Source organism: Euprymna scolopes, chromosome 28, assembly GCF_053919585.1.
Source record: "Euprymna scolopes isolate OS-2025 chromosome 28, ASM5391958v1, whole genome shotgun sequence".
NCBI lineage: Eukaryota > Metazoa > Mollusca > Cephalopoda > Sepiida > Sepiolidae > Euprymna > Euprymna scolopes.
In genome coordinates, this window is record NC_136509.1 from 38271667 (window position 1) to 38299285 (window position 27619).

General features: G+C 32.9%; 1 protein-coding gene across 22 annotated transcripts in view; it reads left to right on the plus strand.

Moving 5' to 3' along the window:
- LOC145249568 (uncharacterized) overlaps positions 1-27619 on the plus strand; it is a 585438-nt gene that overhangs the window by 104641 nt on the left and 453178 nt on the right. For 3 of the 22 annotated variants that reach the window (XM_080111251.1, XM_080111259.1, XM_080111269.1), the window contains exon 1: positions 27229-27619. This exon is cut by the window's right edge and continues 300 nt beyond it. The exons of the other annotated variants lie outside the window; for them this stretch is intronic. The gene's annotated coding sequence lies outside the window, so the exon portion shown is untranslated. Of the gene's footprint in view, positions 1-27228 lie in introns of those variants that run through there. 22 annotated transcript variants of the gene reach the window in all.

Genomic DNA, 27619 nt, shown 5'->3' on the forward strand with positions numbered 1-27619 from the left:
CAATGAGGTATTATATGACTGAGGAAACCGATTTTATTGTGTACTTTCTATTTAAAAAAAAAAAGGGTATTAATCACAAAAAAAACTAAAGTGTCTCTATTTTATATTTAAGATTACTTACAATCTCACAAAATAATGAGAATAAACATATCAAAACTTAACTGTTCCATCAAATATATGCCAAAGATGTTCCTGTAAATTTTACCATTGTTTCTGAATTTATCTAGTTTATTTTTAAAATGTTTTGTGCTCGTTCTATTTTTAACTTGATTTGGTAATGTGTTCTATTAAAATATATGAAAAACAAAAAAAACCTACAAAACAAACATCTTCCATGTATATACTGACATATCAGTGAAATATGCAAGGTATTCAGATTTTATCACAAAAAGATGATTTTATTATGTCTCCCTTGTATCATGAGAATTCTATTTTGGTACGCGAGGCTAAGCTTCATACATTTAACATTTCTTATACTGATAGTGCAGTCGATAGAAGACTGTTGAAAAAAAACGACCCGGTTTCAATCTCAGTTTGAAACACTCGGCATGTATTGAACAGCTGTGATACAGCGAAACTCTCTGTACATGACACACATATATAATGTAGGCAATGAAAATATGTATGACAGTTAAGCTACGTAGAGTTTTTTTTTTTTTTTTCGTTTTATCATCATGGCGTCGGGTTAAATTTTAGCCTGACAATTCCCTCTGGGAATGAAATGCAGAAGCCTCTGTAGCTTAATTGTCATAAATATATTTTCATAATTTACTACTTAGCTCTACTCGCGTATTGAGCACGTTTGAAGTAAATACTGAAAATCGATACAAAATGTTATCTCCTTATAATATTGTATGTGGGTACATGAGCATATATATATATATATATATATATACACACACACACACACACTAGATTACCCATCGCAAGACAGGTCAAATTAATTCATAGAACCGTTTTGTACCACTTTCATGTCCCTTTCTGAAGATTAAAATCAGTATAAAATGCTACTAAGCTAAATATGAACTATATTTAGTTGAATTTAGTTTTATAGACAAAGAGGAATGAATATATATAAGGCGTCCTAATAAAATGTATACACCCTTTAAATGACCATACAACCAACATTTATTGTAAGAAAAAAAAGTTTCATACATCAAAATACTGTAAACTGTAAACAAATATAGAAACCAGCCAATTATTGAAAGTGTTCAAATTATTGGCCATTGTGGTCCATGAGCAACGCCCACTGATTGACACATCTTCTTTCAATGGTTGCTTTCAACTCATTCATTGTAGCTCGTTTTGTGGTGTGAACCTTGTATTTAGCATGCCTCCACCCCCCCCCCAAAAAAAAAGAGAAAAATCCATGGAAGGTTGGGGGGGGGGTCAACTCCGGTGAGTGTGAATAGTATTCAATACTTCCTCTTCATCCTAACTATCTGTTTCGCAGGTGAGTATCAAGATATGCTTTTACGTCATGATGATTGTGGGAAAGTGCTCCATCCTGCTGGAAATACCATTCTTTATTCTCAAACATCTCTTGGGAACGTAGTATAGCGTATTCATGTGGCAAGTTGAGATAATTTAAAGAGTGTATACATTTTATTGGGACACCCTGTATATATAATGGAGATTATATATCTTTGTAGATTTCAAATTATACTATTGAACACTATACTTAGTATGACATAGTAAAGTTGGAAATAGTGTAGTATAGACTGAAATAATGAGACGAGGATACTACTTCTCACTTGAAAATGATATTAATCTTAATGTTTTGTGGGGAGAAGGTAGTGTAGTATTTGTCCTGTGTTGTCATAAGGCTATCCTCCCAGGCTTTATCACTTTTTGAGGCAGGGCATTAAAACTAATGGTTCATCATGAAACCATTCTCCCATCAAAAGGGGTCATATATTTACGTGTGTGTGTGGCCCTAGGATAAGTTTTTTTCAGGTTATGGTGTGATGTTTTTCTGGTCCCTGATTACAGTATTTGACCTGCCTTACAGTGTTAATTATGTTATTTGATTATATACATGTGTAGTTTATATATATATATATATATACACACTCATTTTCTTCTGTTATTCTGGGAATGCTCTTTTTCTGTAAGTCATTAAATGTCTTTTAATTTTCCATTCTCTCCTCATTAGTACATATGTGGCTTCTATTTCTCTCTCTCTCTCTCTCTCTCTCTCTCTCTCTCTCTCTCTCTCTCTCTCTCTCTCTCTTTCAGTCTACTGTCCAGGTGGCACTGTAAGATAAAACATGGCTTCATACAATCTTCCATTCCTATTAATCTTTTGGGACAACCTTGTTTTTACTTAGATTCTCCAATGTTTTGCTTTTAGTGAAAATACACGAAAATCCCATATAAACTGCGTTCATTAAAAAGAAACAAAAACATAAATCAAAGTTTTTTTGTTTTTGTTTTTTTAAAAAAATTTTTTTGATTACTCTACACCTTTTTTTTATTAGTAGTGACTCACAACTAATGCTTACATTATATAAAAAAAGTACAGTTTAAATAAAATAAGTTTGGTTTTCAAAAATGCATACCAAATTATATGCATAATGCTATGTTTTGTGCTAGTGCAAACGACCGGTCTGTAAGAGAGTAAAGTATCTGGCTCAGGGTTTGCCCACCCAAAATGTGATTTGTTTCACTTACAAAAGCGATTGCCACTTTCAGGTTGAGGTTCCATGCTGTGATTACGAGCCATTTGAGACTTTGTAAAAGCTCTTTCCAGACGAGCCCTATAGTTAGTCAGTTTTTATGTCCATAGATTAGCAGCTGAAGAATCTCTAATGATCTTGCAGTGTGGTCAAAGTGATATATATATATATATATATATATATATATATATATATATATATATATGTTGCAAAAAGAAAATCATTTAAGATCGTGCATAGCTGGCTTGAAGCGAAGTTGCAAAAAAAATACTTCCTTCATGATCCTCTTCTCAGGTCTCTTAATTACAAGTAACAAAGAAGATAGAACTTTCCCCTAGTGAGAAAGGTTTTTATAACAAATTATTAATATAAATATCCACCAAACTATTGTTCGTTTTTGACGTTATAGAAGAGCCTCCTCAGTCCCAGGAGTTACACTTTTGTGAGTTAGCCCATTATCCACACACACACACATATATAATTACAATGATAAATATCTTTGTATTAGAAAATATTTAGATAATAAGAAGGCTTAATATACTAGATAGAGCAACTGACAAATATGAAAATTGATGATGAATAATAAAATTGAATAAATTACAATATTTATTAATCTATCAAATATTCAAACAAGGAATCCAAATAAAGAATAATCCTTAACCCATGAATTTTCAAAACATAGTCTCTTTTCATAACAATCAGCAAAAAAAAATGTATTACTAGTTAGTATAAATTTGAAAAAAATAAACATTTTTGTAAATTAAAAGGCATTTTCAACAAAAGTAAAAGATTAAATAATGAAATTATACTCCCTAACATTCAGAAAGAAAGATCCGATATCTGAGGTGTGAATGGACCCCCCCCCCCAAAAAAAAAAAAAAAAAAAAATTCATGAAAGTATACAATATCCATGATTGCGTAGGAAATCAATTGATAAATAAATTTCTTGCCATTTTAAAACGCTACTTGGCAAGGGGGGGGGAGTTAAAAGAGCAGATTAATAGAGAAAGTTGGAGATTATTTTTTTATTTTGGCTCTTTGTTTAAATATGTGATTAATATTTTTATTTATTCAATATTTATTTTCATCATCAATTTTCTTGTTTATTTATAATCTAACAGAAGGAAACCAGTTGGATCTCTCTATTGTTCTGAGAAAAAGAGGAAACTCTGGATCCCAAACTGAAATACCAGGGCTCTATGAACAAATTTATCTTTTAGTTGACAACTAAATATTTTCGTTTACTAGCTAAATAGAAAAGTTACTAGTCAAACCCACGTAATTTTTGGAATATGACATATTTGTTCCATGATGAGTACGTACATCATAAAGATTTTTTTTTTTTTTTTATTAAATGAGTGTAATTCTAAATATACACCGAATTTTATGTTAAAACTTGAAGGTATAACCATTCGAATTCCTTCAAATGTTTTTTTTTTTTCTTCAGCCCTTGTTAACATAAAAAATATATTGTTCTAATAAACCTTTATTGTTTAAATAATTGGACTTTCGTTTCATTATATAAAAAAAAGAAACGTTGAACAGACATTTGTCACTCAGTAATTAGCTTTGGTAGATTGTTGGTAAAAAAAATGAAAAAAAAAAAAAAAAAAACAATCCCCAAAAGATAAGTATCCTATTATTTTTAGTCGTCACTTTCAAAAACACTCGTAAGTGCGACTGTTTCACTCACAACATAAGGCTTGAAGGTATAAACATTCGAATTTCTTCAGATGTTTTTTTTTTTTTAACAGCCTTCGTTAAAAAAAAGAGTATATTGTTCTATTAAGTAATTTGACTTTGCTCGTTTTATTAAAAAAAAAAAAATGTAAAGATTGGAAAAACATTTTTCACTTAACAATGAGCTTTGATAGATTGTCCATGAAAAAAACAAAAAAAAAAACACAAATCGTTAAAAGATAAGCATTTTATCATTTCTAGTCACCACTTGGAAAAAATAATTCGCAAATGCGACTGTTTAACTCGCAACGTAAAATCCTGAGGATTGTCTTTTTTATTAATTCGGCTCTGTGTTGTGAGTCCAAGTCTGTCGTTCTGTAAATACACCAAGTATCATTGTAACCCCTTAAAATAAAACTTTTCTTACATTTGTGCAGTGATTTTATTTGTAGAGGAAAAATCCTTTTGTTTCAACCGCATGATTGATGCTATGGCCAATGTCGAAATTAAGCACCGAATTCAGATGAAGACAACGATTGGATGCTTACAGCCTGTGGCAGTGAATGCACGAAAGTTCACATGCACAAATTCTTAGAATTTGACTGTTGGCATAATCATGCAGAAAATCGAACTATTTGAAAAAAATATTTTTTTTTTCTTTTATAAATTTTCTTTTTCCTATTTTATTTATGAGGGCGTTATTCTAAAGAATCATATCTCAATGCGCTGACGTTTTAAGCTTTTATGACTATTGGCATACCAATGCCATTTCAGTCTAGTGCATTTCTGATGAGTTCAGATTAATGTTGTCTAGTTGTTCACATGCCTTTTGGATTTCAACGGATTTTCACTGTTAACTTAAGAATTATTAATGATTGTGGGTGAAAGAGTGCTTGGCATGCAATCATCCATAACCGTTTCTTCATCTTATTGGAGGAATTTAAAAAAAAAAAAAAAAGAAAAAAAGTCATATGAATTATTAAACTTGAAAACTAACTTGTATAATCGGTTTCATTAAGTGTTATAAGCTGAGTGTTTTTTGTTTGGGGGTAGGGGCGTCTTAATCGCATGGATCACTGATTGATTGGCTTTATTTTTCTATCTTCCATTGCCATTTCTTTGGAGTTTTGCCCCCTTTTTATCTGCTATTTTTTTTCACTTTTAGAAAGAACTGTTTAGGGAGATTATCCTCTTCCCTACCTTCCTTCTTTATCCTGTCTTTAATATTGCTTGATTGCTGGAAGTGTTATTTTAAGCAAATAGTTGCAGACAGCTAATTATGACTCCTTATTCTTTGCCGGGCAGAATTCTCCCCACCCCACCCACATTTGTACCACAAAGAGAAGTATTCCCAATTAGCAAAGTCAGAAGTTTGATTAGTGGAAGAGAAAAATCTATATAAAGAATCTATTTCTATAAACACTTAAAAAATATAACTGTTTAATATTTTATCCATTTACCAATGGGTATAGATGAGAAAAATAGTTTTCAATGGAGAGAATAGAATAATTCCATGGATTTTAATTATTTCTTACAGCAATTAATTAGTTAATCATCTCAAGCTTGCTGGAACATCTTCCAGATTTCACACTCTTCAATTACATTCTTTAGTTCTTCTGTTTGACAAACTAGTTGACATAATTATTTCTTAACTAGCTGACATAATCATTTCTTAACTAGCTGACATAATCATTTCTTAACTAGCTGACATAATCATTTCTTAACTAGCTGACATAATCATTTCTTAACTAGCTGACATAATCATTTCTTAACTAGTTGACATAATCATTTCTTAACTAGTTGACCTAATCATTTCTTAACTAGTTGACCTAATCATTTCTTAACTAGTTGACCTAATCATTTCTTAACTAGTTGACATAATCATTTCTTAACTAGTTGACATAATCATTTCTTAACTAGTTGACATAATCATTTCTTAACTAGTTGACATAATCATTTCTTAACTAGTTGACATAATCATTTCTTAACTAGCTGACATAATCATTTCTTAACTAGCTGACATAATCATTTCTTAACTAGCTGACATAATCATTTCTTAACTAGCTGACATAATCATTTCTTAACTAGCTGACATAATCATTTCTTAACTAGTTGACATAATCATTTCTTAACTAGCTGACATAATCATTTCTTAACTAGCTGACATAATCATTTCTTAACTAGCTGACATAATCATTTCTTAACTAGTTGACCTAATCATTTCTTAACTAGTTGACCTAATCATTTCTTAACTAGTTGACCTAATCATTTCTTAACTAGTTGACCTAATCATTTCTTAACTAGTTGATCTAATCATTTCTTAACTAGTTGATCTAATCATTTCTTAACTAGTTGACATAATCATTTCTTAACTAGTTGACCTAATCATTTCTTAACTAGTTGACCTAATCATTTCTTAACTAGCTGACATAATCATTTCTTAACTAGCTGACATAATCATTTCTTAACTAGCTGACATAATCATTTCTTAACTAGCTGACATAATCATTTCTTAACTAGCTGACATAATCATTTCTTAACTAGCTGACATAATCATTTCTTAACTAGCTGACATAATCATTTCTTAACTAGCTGACATAATCATTTCTTAACTAGCTGACATAATCATTTCTTAACTAGCTGACATAATCATTTCTTAACTAGTTGACATAATCATTTCTTAACTAGTTGACATAATCATTTCTTAACTAGCTGACATAATCATTTCTTAACTAGCTGACCTAATCATTTCTTAACTAGCTGACATAATCATTTCTTAACTAGCTGACATAATCATTTCTTAACTAGTTGACATAATCATTTCTTAACTAGCTGACATAATCATTTCTTAACTAGCTGACCTAATCATTTCTTAACTAGCCGACCTAATCATTTCTTAACTAGTTGACCTAATCATTTCTTAACTAGTTGACCTAATCATTTCTTAACTAGTTGACCTAATCATTTCTTAACTAGTTGACCTAATCATTTCTTAACTAGTTGACCTAATCATTTCTTAACTAGTTGACCTAATCATTTCTTAACTAGTTGATCTAATCATTTCTTAACTAGTTGACATAATCATTTCTTAACTAGTTGACCTAATCATTTCTTAACTAGCTGACATAATCATTTCTTAACTAGCTGACATAATCATTTCTTAACTAGCTGACATAATCATTTCTTAACTAGCTGACATAATCATTTCTTAACTAGCTGACATAATCATTTCTTAACTAGTTGACATAATCATTTCTTAACTAGTTGACATAATCATTTCTTAACTAGTTGACATAATCATTTCTTAACTAGCTGACATAATCATTTCTTAACTAGCTGACATAATCATTTCTTAACTAGCTGACATAATCATTTCTTAACTAGCTGACATAATCATTTCTTAACTAGTTGACATAATCATTTCTTAACTAGTTGACATAATCATTTCTTAACTAGTTGACATAATCATTTCTTAACTAGTTGACATAATCATTTCTTAACTAGCTGACATAATCATTTCTGAACTAGTTGACATAATCATTTCTTAACTTGTTGACATAATCATTTCTTAACTAGTTGACATAATCATTTCTTAACTAGTTGACATAATCATTTCTTAACTAGTTGACATAATCATTTCTTAACTAGTTGACATAATCATTTCTTAACTAGTTGACATAATCATTTCTTAACTAGCTGACATAATCATTTCTTAACTAGCTGACATAATCATTTCTTAACTAGCTGACATAATCATTTCTTAACTAGCTGACATAATCATTTCTTAACTAGTTGACATAATCATTTCTTAACTAGTTGACATAATCATTTCTTAACTAGTTGACATAATCATTTCTTAACTAGCTGACATAATCATTTCTTAACTAGCTGACATAATCATTTCTTAACTAGCTGACATAATCATTTCTTAACTAGCTGACCTAATCATTTCTTAACTAGCTGACATAATCATTTCTTAACTAGTTGACATAATCATTTCTTAACTAGCTGACATAATCATTTCTTAACTAGCTGACATAATCATTTCTTAACTAGCTGACCTAATCATTTCTTAACTAGTTGACCTAATCATTTCTTAACTAGTTGACCTAATCATTTCTTAACTAGCTGACATAATCATTTCTTAACTAGCTGACATAATCATTTCTTAACTAGTTGACATAATCATTTCTTAACTAGTTGACATAATCATTTCTTAACTAGTTGACATAATCATTTCTTAACTAGTTGACATAATCATTTCTTAACTAGCTGACATAATCATTTCTTAACTAGCTGACATAATCATTTCTTAACTAGCTGACATAATCATTTCTTAACTAACTGACATAATCATTTCTTAACTAGCTGACATAATCATTTCTTAACTAGCTGACATAATCATTTCTTAACTAGTTGACATAATCATTTCTTAACTAGTTGACATAATCATTTCTTAACTAGCTGACATAATCATTTCTTAACTAGCTGACCTAATCATTTCTTAACTAGCTGACCTAATCATTTCTTAACTAGCTGACCTAATCATTTCTTAACTAGCTGACCTAATCATTTCTTAACTAGCTGACCTAATCATTTCTTAACTAGCTGACCTAATCATTTCTTAACTAGCTGACCTAATCATTTCTTAACTAGCTGACCTAATCATTTCTTAACTAGCTGACATAATCATTTCTTAACTAGCTGACATAATCATTTCTTAACTAGCTGACATAATCATTTCTTAACTAGTTGACATAATCATTTCTTAACTAGTTCATTTCTTAGTCATAGTCATTTTTTATTTAGTTCACATAATCACATAACTTTGACACACCGATCCTCCTCTCCCCCAAGATCAGCGAATTAAGCAACGTTAAACCTGGTCAGCACTAAAGTGAGTGACCATTTGGGAATTCCATGTGCTATGTGTACTCTACTTATCTCTGCATTGTTTCCAGTCATCCTGAACTTCTCCTTACCACTGGATTCAGGATTGTGCAAGCTTTGCCTTACAATAACACACGCAGCTATCCTTACAAGGGCATTCATTGTCTTTTAAGACTGAATGGAGGCATCCATCCATCACATATGTAATTGCTAGTCACCCTCTTTCCCTTTTCCCTGCTTTGGTTCCAACACATCAATAGTTGTCATACCAACTCTTGCTTTCATCTCCTCCACATCTGCCCAATAAATCTTAACCTTCTTACTTTGAACACCTTTTACTCAGAATACAAAATCGATTTTGAAATCTAGTGGAGGGTATACTCTTCTCTTTCCTGTAGCCTCTTTCTCACATCTGAAACGTTGATAGCCTTTCTCAACTTTAGTATTATTTTCATGACAGCTACTCAACTGAGTTCCAATATATGCTCCCTCTTTAAAAAATTAGACCTTAATGGAAGTTGCAGGAGCAGTTTTTTTACAAGAACTATTCATCTTTAGAACATAATAGCAGAGCTGCTTTCCAGCTGACTACAACATGGTCGTTTTCAAGTCCAATGTTAACAAGTACTTGCAGAGCCGTCCTCTCAGATAATCAAATTTTGCTCAGTTTTAACCATTATTTCCAATCCTCAAGGTGTTTATCTTACTGTCCACCTGACAAATCTATCAACCCTTATCCTTGACTGGTTTTCAAGTCTTGATAAATGGTGACTCATTAGTACAAATGCTGAAAGAGAAAGTTGGATTTCATTTAAGCATCACAATCAATATTCTTAATTGTCTTATATTCAGCATCCGAAGAGCTCTTTATGACAAATTTAATGCAAACAATTTGTACACTATAAGTGTATTAACGTTATTATTTGCAGTAGTAGTATCTTTATGTTGCACCCTTTCGTCATGATACATTAGACATTCAAAGAGCTATTTATGCTAAATTCCATACAATATTTTTGCTCGAATTTTGCTAGAATTGCAGGCGGACAGTTCTAGGAAAGAAACTGGAATCTCTCATATTTCACGGTCTTCGACTGTGTTTTTTCAATTCTTCCATCAACAAAATATTATTTCTTAACTGGTCCACATACGTAATTTTTTTTTTTTTTTTTTTTTTACAAGGGAGTCACTACTTATCAAGACCTGAAGGCCACTCGAGAATAAGGATTAATGAATGAAAGGTGTTAGTTTTGTAATCGCTAATGTAATTGCCGGCTTTCCCTGTTTGGATTCCGACATCAGTAGTTGGTATTCCAATTCTTGCTCCCTCCTTCACATATGCTCAATAAACCTTCACATATGCTCAATAAACCTTAACCTTTTCTTTGATCACTGTTATTATTTTACTCAGTTCTCCATATAAATCATTGATTGTTATGCTATCCCTCCAAATCTGCTCTGATGCAATATTCTGCGGCACCCTAAATCAAAGCTGACTAACAAAGACAATCTTACCACCCAACCCTCTTTTTGTAGCTAGAGAAAATATCAAGGTGGTCAGCTGCGGACCCGGTTAGACTCGGTGAAGTCTCATTTGAAACTCCTGACTAGCAGGGTCCACATCTTTATAGTGTCCATTGTTGGAATGGCGATTGGCTAAACGTTGTAAGATCTATATCACTATATTCATTTTGGTTATTTTCAGATTTCAACCGATGCACCTGCATTCAGTCAAAATGATTAAAGACATTGCTTCATAATCAGTTTTAAATAACAATTTTTTGGAGATTAAAAGTTCAATCCTTACCATAGGCGATAATAACTAACAAAAAAAAACAAAAAAATTAAGTCATGGCTGATGGAGAATCTATCACCATGCATTAAATAAAGGGTTCAGGGTGAACATTTGTATAAACTCTTTGAGTTTTACATAAAGATTATCAAGTTGAAAACGATGTACATGAAGGTATTATGAGGTAAACGGGTATACCTATTTCAGAAATAGTGGGCTTATTCAGAAAGTATAAATATATTGACATTTAGCACCTTATTGCGTAGTGATTTGTAGCAGTTATGGCTCCAGAATCATGAAGTGCACTTCTGTAACATACTTTTGCTGATATGCTTTTTATTACCTACAACTGTGTTTGTTTTGACTAATGCAAGGCTACAACAGTTATTATGCAACTTGGTCATTATTTTTTCATATTAGTTCCTTACATCTAGTGACGTCATGCCTTGTCTGAAGCGGTTTCCATAAGAATAAGTTCAAAAGGTCATAATTTTTTTTTAAAGAGTTTTTGGTGCTTATGCACTTATGTTACCGTGCTATTTAAAAAAAAAAAAAAGTATTTTCAAGTGAAATTCAAGTTTTACAATATCTTTTTTTTTTTTTTTTTTTTTATTAAATTGTTAGGTGAAAGTACAGAATAATTACAAAAAATGATAATGTTATTTCAGCACGGTAACATACGTGCATTAATACCGAGCTTTTTTATCTACTTTTTTTTTTTTTTTTTTTTTTTTTTTATGGGTGGAGGCGAATGTTTTTAACCACCATTGGCCTTCGGGACAAGATCAAAGTGTAGTATCTGTTCTTCAGATGCTGCACTTCTATTTCTTGTTCTCTTTCGGTGGAGGAGAAATCCTTCACGACTGAGACAATTTTTATTTTTGTACCTTTTCTCCACGTTAAAAAACGACCCTGGTGTCTAACTCTGTCCCGTGGGGAGGCATAGTAAATAGGTACATCATTTAGCCATATTTGGGAATACCAATTTTATTCTACCACCTGCCACTCTGTAATTCAAATGTAAATACTCTGATAAACATTCAACGTTATTGGATAGTAATTAATGACAGTTATAGCCCTAGAATCATGACGTGTACTTCTGTGACATATTTTTGCTAATATACTATTTGTTAACTAGAATGGCCTATGAGCCTTGATAAGTGGTACCCCCCCCCGTCCCCCATAAAAACAAAAAATACGACTGTGTTTGTCTCGATTATTACCGGTCTAGTAGGCTACAACAAAGGCTTAAGGGTTACATCGGCTGAAATATTTTCAAATGAACAAAGATGAGAATAGTAGTTTAAATAATCCAAATTATCAATAAAATAATATAAGTGGGACAGATTGCTGAAATAATCTTTCACTTGGTGATACAAGCGCCAAAATTGACATTTTTCAGGTTTGCTTCTGCAGCCATCTTGAATTTTCTGATGGCCAACGTTCTTTTCTTAGAATGTATGTTCTGAACATCATTTGTGCCAATTTTGGTGCTTGTATCACCAAGTGAAAGATTCTTATAGAATATTGAGATAACCTGCCCCACTATATATCTTTTGTGATGTTTCGGGATTTTTTTGAGATGAAGATGGATTTAATTTGCATTATTGAAACAACTATTCCCATCTTTCAAAACATTTCAGCCATTGTAACACATGCATGATAAATAAAATGATAATCCTTCAGTGGATAAAAGCGGTGAAGCGCTACGGTTCCAGGTGAAAATTGTCCGAAGATAGCAGTTTCAATCCTACCCAAAGCCGGCCAGAGGACTACTTGGTGAGACGACAACAACTATGGAAGGCAGTAATTACTGAGGATACAGTTAAGACTCAGCTTTCCTATCCCGTCGTGATTAACCACCTGACGAAGACCGAAACGTCATGAAACAACTATGAAGATGAGGGTAACAGTCTGCAAGTAAATGAATAAATATCAAAAGCTGATCCTTCCAGTCCTCAAGGTCAGAGCAGAGCAATGAGAGCAATGCAGTGTGTGAAACTAGTTGAACAGACGTCCGGTGAATACTGTTACACAAAGGAGAAGAATTAATTGACACTGTTTATTTTAAGATTTGTCATGCATACCTACAGTCAAAAGAACTGTAAGCATTCAAAGAGACTTGTTTTTTTATCTGTAAAATCTTATGCAAAAGTTTTTTTTTCTTTTAATTTTTTTCTTTTATCACTTATATATTACCACCAAAATGGGCTAGTATTATTTTTTTATGGAAATCGCTTCAGATAAGGTATGATATCACTTGATGTAAGTTTTTTTTTTTTTTTTTAAACAAGGGAGTCACCACTTATCAAGACCTGAAGGCCACTCGAGGATAAAGGTTCATGAGTGTATGGTGGCCACCAGGACAACGGCGTAGCGATAGTGGTGGAAATGAATTATTTAAGAGGACAACTCAACAAGAACTTGTTTACACTGGACTTAAAGACGACCATATTGTAGCTGGCTGGAAAGCAAGCCAGCAGAACAAAGTTTTGCAGGCGGACAGTTATATGAAAGAAACTTTGTTCATGGAATTTATGTTTAGATTTAGGCACAGATAGAGAGGGGGGGGGGTAACTCAAGGTCTAAAACAAGCCAACGATAAGTGTTAGATGGATAGATTCCAAACTAGAAAATAGCAATTCTTTCCCTTTTGTCAGAAACATCACTTGTGAAATGTGAGGACTAAAGGACAACATAAGAGAAACGAGTGATGAGGCTGTTGTAAGCAAGCACAAGATCCACTTTCTGCTCTCTCTAAGTCAATATTTAAATATCTACTCTATTTGAATCAATAATACAACATATTTTGAAGTGCTGTAGTACAAACAATCGAAAGACTCATTAGAATGTCCTGATTTGCATAATTATTTTTCAAACAATTTATTTTGTTATTCATTTGTAAATTTATTGTCCTTGTTATATGTATATATAACTATTTTTCAAACGGTCTATAATGTTATTCATTTGTATTTATATATAAATATATATACACACACACGATATAATGACAATAAAATTACAAATGAATAACAGTGTTTGAAAAATAGTTATACAGTAACGTCCAAAACTAAAGGACAAAATTTTAAAACCTAATATTTGTTAGAAATAACAAATGTGAAAAGCTGAAATTTTGGCAACTGGTAGTCGTTATCATCTATAATAACATGCTAAAATTTGAATCATTTGCAAAGGATAGAAAAAGAATTATTACAATCATTTTTTTTTTTTTTCAAAATAGGAACGTCCAAAAGTAAGGGACAAGATTGAGAAAAACCATGTAAACCATATGCTATATTCAATTTTTTTTATTTTCTCTACAGAATAAGTCTTACTTAGTCATTTGTAAACGTTGCATCAGCCGGCACCATGGCAAAACGCCAAAAACTTGATTACTCTGTAAGAGGAGCTATTATGAAGCTACACAAGGAAAAGCACACCATTAGAGATTTCAGAGAAAGTGAAACGTTCCAACGTTCCAAGGGTTGTTAAGTCCTACAATGATACTGGCAAAATAGTTAGTGCTTTTAAAACCGGCAGACTTCGCAAAACTTTGGCAAGAGAAGATCGGATAATGCAGCGTATGTCATTAACGGACCGTTTTATGTCTTGCACAGACATTAAAAGGGTTATGAATAGTACCTCATGTGTCAAGACAGACTGTTTCTAGATGATTGCAAGAAATAGGGCTGTTTAATCGAACCCCAGGAAAGAAACCACTTGTTAGTTCGAAGAATAAGAAGAGATTAGAGTTTGCAAACAGGTATGTAATTTGGACATATGAATATTGGGCAAAAGTATTTTTCAGTGATGAAAGCAAGTTTAATTTATTTGGAAATGGGAGAAAACAACGTAAAGAGACGCATTGGTGAAAGATTAAGTGCAAAGTGTACTAAGAAAACTGTCAAGTTTGGGGGCAGAAGCGTCATGGTATTTGGAATGTTTTCTAGCCAAGGTACAACGCCTCTTTTCCGGTTACAAACTCGTGTAAACGCGCAGATCTATAAAAACATTGTTCAAGATCATGTTGTGCCAATCATACAGAATTCAAGTTTCTCAATTTTGTCCCTTATTTTGGATGTTCCTATTTGGAAAATAAATAATTGATATAATTCTTTTTCTATCCTTTGCAAATGATTCAAATTTTAGTATGTTATTATGGATGATAACGACTACCAGTTGTCAAAATGTCAGATTTTCATCGTTATTTCTAACAAATATTAGGTTTTAAAAATGTTGTCCCTTGATTTTGGACGCTAATATATATAATATATATATATATATACACACACAATAGTCTCATCAATATTAATAATTAATTAAAATGATAGAAAACTGATAACATAATAAAAAAAACCAAACTTTTCTGAAATCAAGCTAACATGGTTCCTATTTACTTGTCTCCCCACGAGGGCAGAGTTAGACACAAGGTTGGTTTTTAATGTGGGGAAGGGACACCCTGGATAGAAACAAAAATAAAAATTGTCTCAGTCAGGAAGAATTTCTCTTCTACTGACCGTTGACAGAAAAGGTGAAGTGCAGCATTAGAACAGATACTACTCTGTGATCTTGGCTCAAAGCTAACATGGTTCAGCCGAGGCATAGGGGAGGGGTGATTGGCTTGCTTTCTCTCTTCCTTCTTGTTAGCTATGCCGCATTTTAAAAAAAAAATTAATGGTTGTTTTGATCTTGTAGACAAAAGGTTTAGCATTTGTGTTTAAATGTTCTTTTCTGGCCTTTTGGGACTTAACTTGATTTTCAACAGTTGCTATCCGTTTCTAAATTGTAAGAACACACCCTTCCCCACACATTGTCGCCCGGCAAATTGATTTTTTTTTTTTAATTTTTATTTGCTTACAATCCTATTTAAAAGATGACTAAATTTGTATCAAAATGTTAATGTTTAGCTATTTATGTGAATGAAGAAGAAACTTATGAATGAAATGTTTATTTAAAATGTTGGCTTCAAGTATTTCAAGTACCAAACTTTGAAGAGATAGTGAGTTGGCAGAGCCAGCTAATATATAGTTAAAGCCGAAATTATTGGCACCCTTTCAATTTTTGCGTTTTTTTTTTTTTTTTGGAGAAAAAAAAAACATTTTTTCACTTTTTATTTTTTATTAAAATGTTGATGAACATTTATATCGACCATCTACAGATCTCCTGAAACACTTTTAGTTTGAGACACCCCTACTGTTGAGTCGTTTTTTGCAGGCTAGAGTATCTCTGAACTTATACCACTTGTGCCTACTTAATATACATACCTCTGACTAACTTGACAAGCAACAGAATCTAACTCCTTCACTGCTATCCGCATATCAGTACAGTCAGGGCAGCAGAAAGGTAATTCCAAAGTCTGGCTGTTTGAGGGAAGAAACTATTAGAATTGAAAGCTTTCTGGCATTTAGGGACATCAACAGTGAAGGGGTGAGATCTCATTGCTAAACGGGTTTGTCGAGGGGGTACAAGTGTAACGAGTTCATCAGAACACATTCCCGAAAAATATTTGTAAAACAGGCACAATGATGCAACATTGCGGCGATGGGACAGGAGTTGGAGCTTAGTTTTCTAATGTCTTTCATCTCTCTTTGTATCTATATTATCCTAAATATCCTTTAAAATACTTCAAAGAAACTCAAATTTGTGGAATATTTATTGTTATCTACTATATGCAAAATTATGAGCATATACACATATCTAACATATATATACACATAACTAACTTATATATATAAACATAGTAGAATAAAGTTGATCAGTGAAACTTTTGTTTACAGGTCGTCTATATTCATGGATGTTGGATGCCGTCATTATATGAGCATATAAAAGATCTCTTACTAATCTCTACTAACATACCAAGTTGAAGATACTAGATACATGTTTCGTTCATAAATTTGCAAATTTAAGTCGGGGAGCAGAGATTTTCATGCCAAAACGAGGATACGTCTTCAGCAATCAGTCCAACAGATTCTTGTCTATTTGAAATAGGTGATCTTTTTTTTCTGTCATGCTAAGTTATAACTCTGTGCAGTCCTAGGCGGTCTACCTTTCGGTACTTATGCAGAATATGGACCATACTATTTCTTTTTAGATAGGATTTTCAAATTAAATTCAATTTTTACGGTATCTTTTGTTTATTAAATTATTAGGAGAAAGTACAGAATAGTTTCAACATGCCCTCCACTCCACATGTTAAGAATGGGCTTCTAAATGTTATTTTAGCAGGGTCCATATTCTGCATAACTACTCCCTTTTCCAAACTTTTTTTTTTTTTTTTGCTCTTTGAGAAGGGGTTAGTTTATTTCTAATCGTTTAATAATACCCAGGACCGATTGTCCTGCTCAGGCATTTTTTTTTTTTTTTTTTTTTTTTTTTTTTAGGCCAAATTGCTTTACCTGTTGGGCACTTTAAAAAAAAAAAAAATCATACTTCGGACCTTGTCACTTCTCTTTGCAGTGGGAAGGAGATAAATGCTATCTCTACTAGCTATCTTGTGTTATGTTTCTGAATTTTGAAAATAAGGATTGATTATTCATATTATTTGGATTCTTCGGACTACTGTTCTCATCTTGAGTGTTATTTTCACAACGTTGTAATCTCTGACTTGAGGTGTATCTTGTTGGAATTCTGGAATCTGCACAGAATTTTGAAAGGAAGCCTTGATTTAATCCACATGGTGGGGGAGGTAGCATGTTCGTGTATTGTCAACCATGACTGCGAATACAATTGGGAATTACTTAGGACTTCTACTCAATCATTGCTGGCAGAATAAGAGCATGCTATCCCAGTGGATTAAATAAAGGGTTCCAGTCAAAATTTTGTGCAGATCTACAAGTTCAACAAGGAAGATTCCAGAGTTCAATGAGATACACCTGAAGAAGATCGGAGCTTTCATTGGCCGAAACGTTGTGAAAATAACACTCAAGATGAGAACAGTAGTCTGAAGAGTCCAAATAATACTAGCAATATTGTGTTACTCTCAAGAATTTTAACTCTCTTTTTAAAATAATTGTCTCTTCAGCTATTAAACAAAATCGGAACTCATCCGCATTCCAGTGTTGCAGACTCTGTTTTTGGTTTTATTATCTACTTTTTAAAACCTTTCTGGAAAATCCCTTTTCAAATTGTCAGTCATTGGAGAATTCTTCAATGGTAAAACCACAGTTCGCTCCAAATCTCTTGGGGGAATTTTCTTTCATAAATAATAACCAAATTCCACTTTTTTTTTTTTTCTTTCCAAGTCTTTCTTTTTCTTTTTTCTTTTAGCTTCTCTGTTGATTTATTTTAACTTATTTTTTATTTCTATGCATTTATTTGAGACTGCAACACTCAAAATCCTTGAAATTCCATATTATCGATGCATAATCCTGAGATATTACGAAAATCAGAAAATCATTGTTAAGCCTTTTTAATGTTAGAGATAGGATTTTTTTTAATAATAAAAAAAGAATCTATTGTATTTTTTACTTTTTTAAAAATATTTTCTTTTCATTTTTATTTTTTCAATATTTTTATTTGATTAAAAAAAATTGATTGTCCTTGAATTTAATCTAATTGATCTGCAACTTTTTAATATTTTGATTTTTATTTAGTTTATTTTTTCTTAATCTTTTTAGGATTTAGCCTGGATTATGCTCATTTCATGATTTTATTAGAGCTGTGGAGTTTATGCCTCAACTACCTGACTCCTGAAATTTCAAAATGTCTGACTCTGGCCCTATAGATCTACTTTCATCCATAATACATATTTACTAAATATTATTTATATTCTAATTTTGTAAAGAATTAAACATTCTTTTCAAATATTAAAAAAAAAAATTTTTTTAATTGATACTTATGCAGAATAAGGATATGCTATATCGTCAGAATTTTCTAGACAAGTTACATAAGGTGTCAAACAAAAGTTGTGTGATTTTTTTTTTTTTTTTTTTTTCTGGTCCCCACACAAAAGAAGGATTGGATCCAGTAAATCACTCTCGTTTGTCCATTTGTTTGTTCGCACTTTTTTTCAATAACCACGCATTGGAGTTTTTAAAACAATTTACATAAACAAAGTGATCAGTAGTCTAAGAGTTTATCAGTTAAATATTTTCACACAAACACATCTACTGATTTATTTATATAGAAAAGATATGGTTTCAATATGATTAAATGTCTGACCCCTTCCCATCTCCACACCACTTTGGATTGGACTGCATAGAGAACAGCCGAGTCTGGGATACAGGCAGCATCTAAAATACCAAAACTGAATGCTGAGGAGAATGATTTATTTTAATGTTCTTACATATTGCTTTAAAAAAAAAAAAAAAAATTTTTTTTTCGAGGAGGTCCCCCCCCCCCCGATTAGTTTCTGCTCTTGTGTTGTACTTTGTCATCGAAATGCTATCTGTTAATGATCTCTTATAACACCTGTGCTATTATATTTTCTCTTTTGGGTAACTCGAATACTCTACTATTAACAATGCTGCTGCTGCTACTACTGATATTGTAATGCGAGTAGATTTATTTCAAAGTGTACATGTATTCTTATTTCAAAATTATGCTTAAACATGCCAAGAGCTGTCAACTGTGAAACACTTCTTGGGTGAGCTCGGGCGAATCTGCCTCATATATTATCGTGTGAATAATCTTAAGAGGTTAGTCAGCAAAGTTTAACGAAGTGTATTTTTTGGATTTTTAGCTAAAGGCTGATTATATATAATGAAATTATATAACTTTTTTGTTTCATTTTACTTCAAAGTTCTCGCAAACCAAAGAGGGGGTGGGGCTCCCTTTCTGGGGCTAACAGTTGATCTCTACACGAAATACAAAGATATTCAAATATTGCATTAAAGTTTTCTTTATCTTTCAAACACTGAGTTAATACTTTTCCTCTCTCCAAATTGACCACTTTAATACGGTAATATCTTTTTGGTTTCTTCGTTTTGCTGGATTCCAGAATAAGAATTTATCCATGGTGAATTCTCCAGCTTCGTGCTGATACTTGAGATAACATCACTTGGTGCACCATTCCTTGTAAAAAACCAGTGTGGATTAGCCATACTAAGGAGATCTTCTTTGGACCACGAATACTATGTGATTTTGAATATTTAGTTAGGGTTTGCTTATAGGGAAAATATCCTCACACCAAGTTGTCCTGACAAACCCTTGCACAAAGAGACCTTAGACACTCCTGGAGTGTCTAATAAGTATTCAAATTCTCTTCATAGGCATTCAAGTTCCTCTGTGTGTGTCTGTGTCTGTGTCCCTAGAAATTATGTATTCCCATTTTTTCTAGACATACACTAGTATTCAAAAGCAGAATTAGAATGTGCTATTGACCTCCATTCCTACAAACTTGGATACATAAGCTCTATAACAGATATTGAGCACTGTTTACTACAAATATAACAAGAGGTAAACTTTTGTCAGCCAGCCTTGTAACCTCTTCCTGCCTTATTTCTGCCTTGAGAGGTTTACTTTTTGGCTAGCCTGTTTGGAGTCCAGGGGATTGAACGCTGGTGGTGGGGTTTCTTTTGGGATTTGGTTTGACTTGAAGTAATTTTACCTTCCTCTTCATTTTTTTTTACAAGAGAGTCACCATTTATCAAGGCCCAAAGATCATTTGGGGATAAGAATTAATGAATGAATGTGATAGTGTAGTAATTGTTAATGGTGTAAGTTGGGTATAATTTGATTATTTAAGGGGACTCTTCAACAAGAATTTGTTTGTATTAGACTTAAAGGCTACCATACTGTAGTCGGTTGGGAAGCAGGCCAATGGAACTGTGTTCCTCAGACGGATAGTTCTCAGAAACCTTTGTTTGTGGAATCTGCGTTTATATTTAGGCACAGATAGAGAGCAAAGAAATTGCTGATAATGTTTGTAGCTAGTTGAGTATTTTTGTGAAAGTTTCGTAAGGGGGTAGCATAGAGTGGAGTTCAGACAAGCATTTGCCACGAAAATAACGATAGAACAGAGAAAGCCTTGTGACGTCTCTTCTGTGGGGAAGAGGCTGTAGAGAAGAAAAAACTGCATCACCTACTAGGTGTCAAAGCCAATTTTGAACTCTATCGAGGCAGGATAGGGAACACCAAGCAGCCCCTGTCCAGATGTGGCAGCAGTACTCCATTTTAGGACGTACTAGGACTTGAGGTCTTTTATTTTTACTAGTGTACTTTAAATGGACAACTTAGAGGCCAATTATTCTTAACAAATTCAACGTTGCTTTTCTAATAATATTTCTTGATATTATCTTGGGAAAAAATAATAATACGCTTATTAGTGCGTGCGTGTTTTTTTCTATATTAATTCTATTCAGGTTTGAAGTGTTAGACAGGCCTTTGAAGCTGAGCAAATATTTCTAATTGATATTCCATGCGGCGCGTGGCAAGTTCCTCTTGACAAGCAGTTGAGATTTCACGGGTTAAGTTTTTGAATGTTGGCTGAATTGAAAACTAGTGTAACCATTCTTGCTGCTTAATGACGCTATTAAAATTATTAATTTCCTAGATATCACAAACCCAGTTTAGTGTGCGAAAATAGGGTTAATATAGTGAAATCCCGGCGCTAGTTAATAACCCCCTCCTTCCACCTATAAAAAAAAAGGAAAAAATATAAAAATAATCTTCATGATGTATGTTCCTGTGATTGAGATATCTAGCAGAGAAGCCAACGAGCGAAAAAAAAGGGGGGGGGGTCAAAAATTCAAATATATAATAAATAAATATTACCAAAGGCAGGATAAGTTACGCAACTATGAGTTTGTGCGCTTCAACGTATTTTGAAGCTTTTTATTCAGTTTAAAAGAAAAAAGAAAGCAATGCCGAGTTGGTAACCCTAACCCAACAATTATCATAGTGGACAAGAGCATGTCATCTTCGGAGTGTCAGTAATGGCTTAAATGTCTCAAAATAAACAAAATACTGGTAGAAATCCACCCAATAAGTGTCACTGCGACACTTCGTGAGACGTATGAAGTGAATTTCTGCCAATATTTTGTTTGGTGAACAACCTGGTATGAGGATGCTTTTCCCTCAAAGTAAACACTGGCCAAATATTCAACATTATGTAGTATTCACAGCCCAAATAAGATTTCGGTATGGCTGAATCATACTAGTTTTTGAGTTCAACAAAAAGATTCCCAAGTGATGTTACTTCAAGTAACAACACAACTAACTGGTCTGTTCGTTCGTATATATATAAAACTATCTTTGTTTAACTCTCTGAATACGCGACTACTAATTAATGCTATGTAGCACCGAAAAAAACAAAAACAAAAAAAAAAACAGTCACCTCGTCTTTGTCACGTAATCCCATCGTTATTTATGAAAACTGCAAATCCTGTTTGTATCTAAAATTCCAAGTTAAGATTCCTGATACATATTTTAGCTAACATTCCATTTTCCCAAACCTCAAACCGTATTTAAATATCTCGTTTTCACCAACAATATTTTTGTATTGCATTTTTAGCATCTAAGCATCTAGATTTCGAATAACAACAATGATAATAATCGTCTAGGTTACTTCAAGTAACAACACGAAGCTGGATACTCCACCAGACGAGATGAATTCTTTTCCTGGAATCTATAAAACCAAGAGACTAAAAAAGAAAGATATACTGCAACATATTAAAATGGCCAATTGAGGAAAGAAAGGTTATGTTCTCAACTTCTTTACTAACTCTGTGTTTGAGATCTACAGAACTTTAATGGAGCATTCGATTATCTATGCATCTCATATAGAGTTCAAGTGTTAGCCCCAGGTAGTGGGCCCTTGATTTCTGGGAATTTCGACTGAACGAAAATGAAACAAGAATGAAAATGGCTTCTAGATCAAAGCATACAAAACGGCAATTTTTCTAATTTCCAACAAACTTTGAATCGTCATAAACTAGTGACTAATTGTGCTATCATTATGCTTTGCAAAGCTCTCTATGCCCACATAAAAAAGTATTTCTTGTTTCGTAATATTCAGAGATGAAAAAGTACACCAAAACCAAAATTACGTTTAAGCACTTAAAGGGTTAAGATAATTAGGCAATAGAGATCAGTATAAAAAAAAACATGTTGTTGGAGATAAGTATACCACGTAATAAGGTTCTGGTGACGAGCACATTGTTTTTATCTACAGAGAGAACCCCCTCCCCCCCCATTATTTATATTTTTGTCTTTAAAGTGCAAGACTGTTTTGGGGTTAAGCGAAGAGATTCGTTGGATTTACTTTAATTTCAAATTAAAACATTATTTGAACTTGCAAATATTTTGATTCATAACTGTAGTCCAAGAATAAAGTCTGGACTGATGTAACGTTATGTGGCACTAATAGGTCATTTGTAATGTTCCATCAGCCATTTTTTTCCGACCCCCGTCAGATGACCGATGTTCATCTTATTGCCAAAAGAAAACTCTATTTTTATGTTTCTGGATATTTGAGATTGATAATTTGTATTGTTTGGATTATTCCGACTACAGTTTAATAAAATAAAATAAAAATTGGAACAGAGTGTAAAATATGTTGGGCATATTAAACCATGAAACAAATGGTTTTCTGTATTACTAGCAGTTCCGCCCGGCTTTGCTCGGGCCCTATGTACTGTTCAGAAGGTTATGTGCATATGTATATATTAAAAAGTGTGAATATGTAAAGTAATGCCTTTCTGTATAATAGTCTTCCTTAACTACTATAGAGAAAAGACAGACAGACATTTTCACTTTTCTAGATAGATTGGATGCAATATATAGTAATGATTTAAAAAGTATTAAAAAAAAAAAAAACTTGTGCGCCACCACCGAAAATCGAAACCAAAACGTTCAGCCCTCGGTTTATTTTGCCTCTGCCATCAATGACTGTGCTATGAAAACATGTTTACTGCAAGGCTAAAAGTTAAAACATGAACCAATAGCTACTACGTCATGCATTCGTAATGCCACTGTTCGGCCTTCACCTGGCCAATTTCATTTTTTTTTTTTTTTTTTAATTTTCACACTTTTGCACCGATTTTTCCGGACTAAATCCCAAATATAAAGTTTTGCATGGATTCAAATACCTTATATATGAGGTTTCATGTCTGTAGACCAAAACCTCTATGGGGAGTTTGGTAGGCAAATTTTGTTTAACAAAAATATATACGTATATATAAATATATATGGAAACAATTTTGTGTTTGATATAAACTTTTTACGAAAATATTATGCAAGTATAAATCATGTAGAATACCTGCATGAATATAATTACACGTAATAGTTAACTAAAGATGATTATCCCATTAGAAAACCGAAGCAACTAATAGAGAATTAATTAAAATGAATGTTTAAAAGAATATGCAAATTAGTTGGATCTCTTGCTAGTGAATGCAATTCCACAACCCATAGATAAGAGAATTGTATTTTCTTTTTAAATAAATACAAAAGAGTTTTTAATGTGAATAGACACAAATGAAAAACGAATTTATAGGAGTAAAGATTTGAATTCTTCTGGTCAAAGTTCTCATTTTGAGTGTCATTTTCACAACGTTTCAGTCGATGCAACCGTCTGACCTTCTTCAGGTGTTTCTTAAACTTAGGAATATTTTTGTTGCACTCAAAAATCTGCATGGAATTTCTCTCTCCTCTGATCTTGAGCGTGTGGTACAATGGGGGAAGAGGTAGCTGGTCACTTTTAATGCATCCAAAACCAAGCTTCTATCTTTACATCAACGCTCTGATCCCCATCTGGCATCAATTGAAATGGATGGCTCTCGTCTTGGGGAGGCTCCATGTTTTGACAAGCTTCTGGGTTTGACCTTTACTCCTGATCTGAAATGGAACACGTACATAAAATCTGTTGCCAGGGATGCTGGGAAAATGGTGGGATCCTTCTACCGCTCCAGAAGATATCTCACTACTAATGCAATTCTCTATCTATATAAAAGCCAAGTACGTCCAAGGATGGAGTACTGCTGCCACATCTGGGCAGGAGCTGCTAGCCTATTCTGCCTTGACAGAGTACAAAATAGACTTCGTGGTTTAGTGGGGGATGCCCTTTTCTCTTCCCTGCAACCTCTCTCCCACAGAAGAGACGTTGCAAGCCTGTCTTTGTTTTATCGTTATTTCCATGGCAGGTGCTCGTCTGAGCTCCAATCCCTCATCCCCCCTCGCCGATCTTTCATGATAAACACCCGGCTGGCTGCAACTACTGTCAATAATTTTCCCTACTCTATATCTGTGCCTAAATCCAAACGTAGATTCCATGAGCAAAGCTTCTTTCTTAGAACTGCACGCCAGTGGAACTCTCTGCCGCTTGCCTGTTTCCCACCTGACTACAACTTGGACGTCTTCAAGTCCAACATAAACAAACTCCTGACAAACCGCCCCCTTAAGTAAGACACTCTATCAAAACCCCCAATACTAATGATTACTACAATACTATCTCATTGATTACTGTACACGCAATAACCCTTATCCCTGAGTGGCCTTCGGGCCTTGATAAGTGGTGACCCCCCCCCCCCATGTAAAAAAAAACAAAAAAAAACTTTATTTAATTTATGGGAGTAGTATGCTTTCGTTCTGTCAGTTATTAGGTCCTAAGTAATGTGCTGTTGTATTTTAGGTTGCCAACATTGAGGATTGATCCTTCAACCTTCAGAGGAATGTCGCTTTTTACAACTGAATTTTCCTAAGAACTATAATCACGGAAATTCTAAAATTGATTTTAAGAGGCTTAAACTTGTTTTATTTTGCGATGTAAATATCACTATTTATTACTGCATATTATGTATGTATGTATGTACACATATATTTATTTATTAGTACATATTATTACTATAAACGCTCAAAAATCGAAAATTAAACAAAATATTGGTAGAAACCTATCCAATAAATTTCACTAATTGTGCAAAAATGTAATGTTCTAGCAATATTTTGTTTGTCTATTTTTTAGCAATTATTGAGTCCAGGTAGCTATAACAAAACCGCCGTTTTTGTTCTAACTCAACAGACGACACTATCTTCGTTTCAAAGTAAATAAACGCTTTTAAATAAGTTAAAACACAAAAGAAACTTATCCAGGTAGGTAGAAGAGTAATTTATCTTTTTGATAACATTTATTTGTTATGCATTTATTTATTTCACTTTTTGATTTGTGGCTATAGTAAAAAAAAAAAAAAAAAAAGTCCTAAAATATGATATTTAATCGAACTTTGAAGTTCGCGTGAATATCGATTCTGAGCGTGGTAGCTATTTTGTTTACATTACTAAACAAAGATGACCGCTTTGTTCAGAATCAATATTTACTCAAACTTTAAAGGCTTAGAACTCCTGCTTATATATAGTTCAGGTTGAAAATGTATTCGTAGGATAAAAATCCAGAGAATTTCCACTGGGATTATATAATAGTGCTGATTAGTAAATAGAGCTATTTATATTAATCTTTATTCGTACAGACATGTATACGATTCGCTACACTGGCATGCCAATGTTTCGATCTGTAGTTATTAATCTTCAGGCGAAAAGTCTGTCTTTTAGTTCAGGTGTTCATTTTTTTTTTTTTTTTTTTTTTTTTTTAAATATGAACACCTAAATGAAAAGGCAGACTTTTCACCTGAAGATATCTTAATTATTAATAACTACAGATCAAAACATTGGCAATCCAGTGCCCCTATTTACAATGCCTCCCCACGGGACAGAGTTAAACACCAGGGTCGTTTTTTTAACGTGGAGAAAAGGTACAAAAATAAAAATTGTCTCAGTCGTGAAGGATTTCTCCTCCACTGAAAGAGAACGAGAAATGGAAGTGCCGCATCTGAAGAACAGATACTACACTTTGATCTTGGCCAAAAGGCCACAATAGCAAAACATCTCTCTCTCTCTCTCTCTCTCTCTCTCTCTCTCTCTCTATATATATATATATATATATATATATATATATATATATATATATAATGACGCACATATATCACAAATGAGTAGATAAATAAAAATAAACCGTCTTTGACTAATTTTCTCAAACAATATTTCCTTTTGAAATAATTTATGTCGGTAATAGTTATGATTACTGATAATTTTTTTTTTTATGAAGATTGAAATCAAAATATTTTAATCAATCTAATTTCCTTTTGACCCCTACCACTTTTTTTTTTTTTTTTTTTTTTAAGTAATGAAACAAATTTTTGGTTTCGTTTTAATGTTATTGGTTACGAGTACGACTATAGCAAGTCGAACCTTGCACTGTTCGCAGCAGTAACCTGGTTGATTGTCTGAAGTAGACTCGCGCACACACGCTCTGTTGTCGTGGTGGTATCGATTCTTTCTGGTCACACTGACATCATCAGGTGACGACGATGGATATTTTTCGGTTTCTATGTGTTTATCTATTTGTTTTCCTTTTCGCAATAAGTTGGTCTTAATTTATATGTAAATCGGTTGATTATCTTCACTGAAGAAGACGCGATTATTCTTCTGTAGAATAGAAGCAGTATAAAATCTTCCGTAGTGCATATATACTTGGTTAAAGCGGTGGGCAAAAACGCTACTGTGTTTTCGGGGAGAATTGTCGACCGATGAAGAAGAGGGGAGGAGGATGGGGGGACCTTTTACAAATCAATTTCGGCTTGATTTTGTTCCA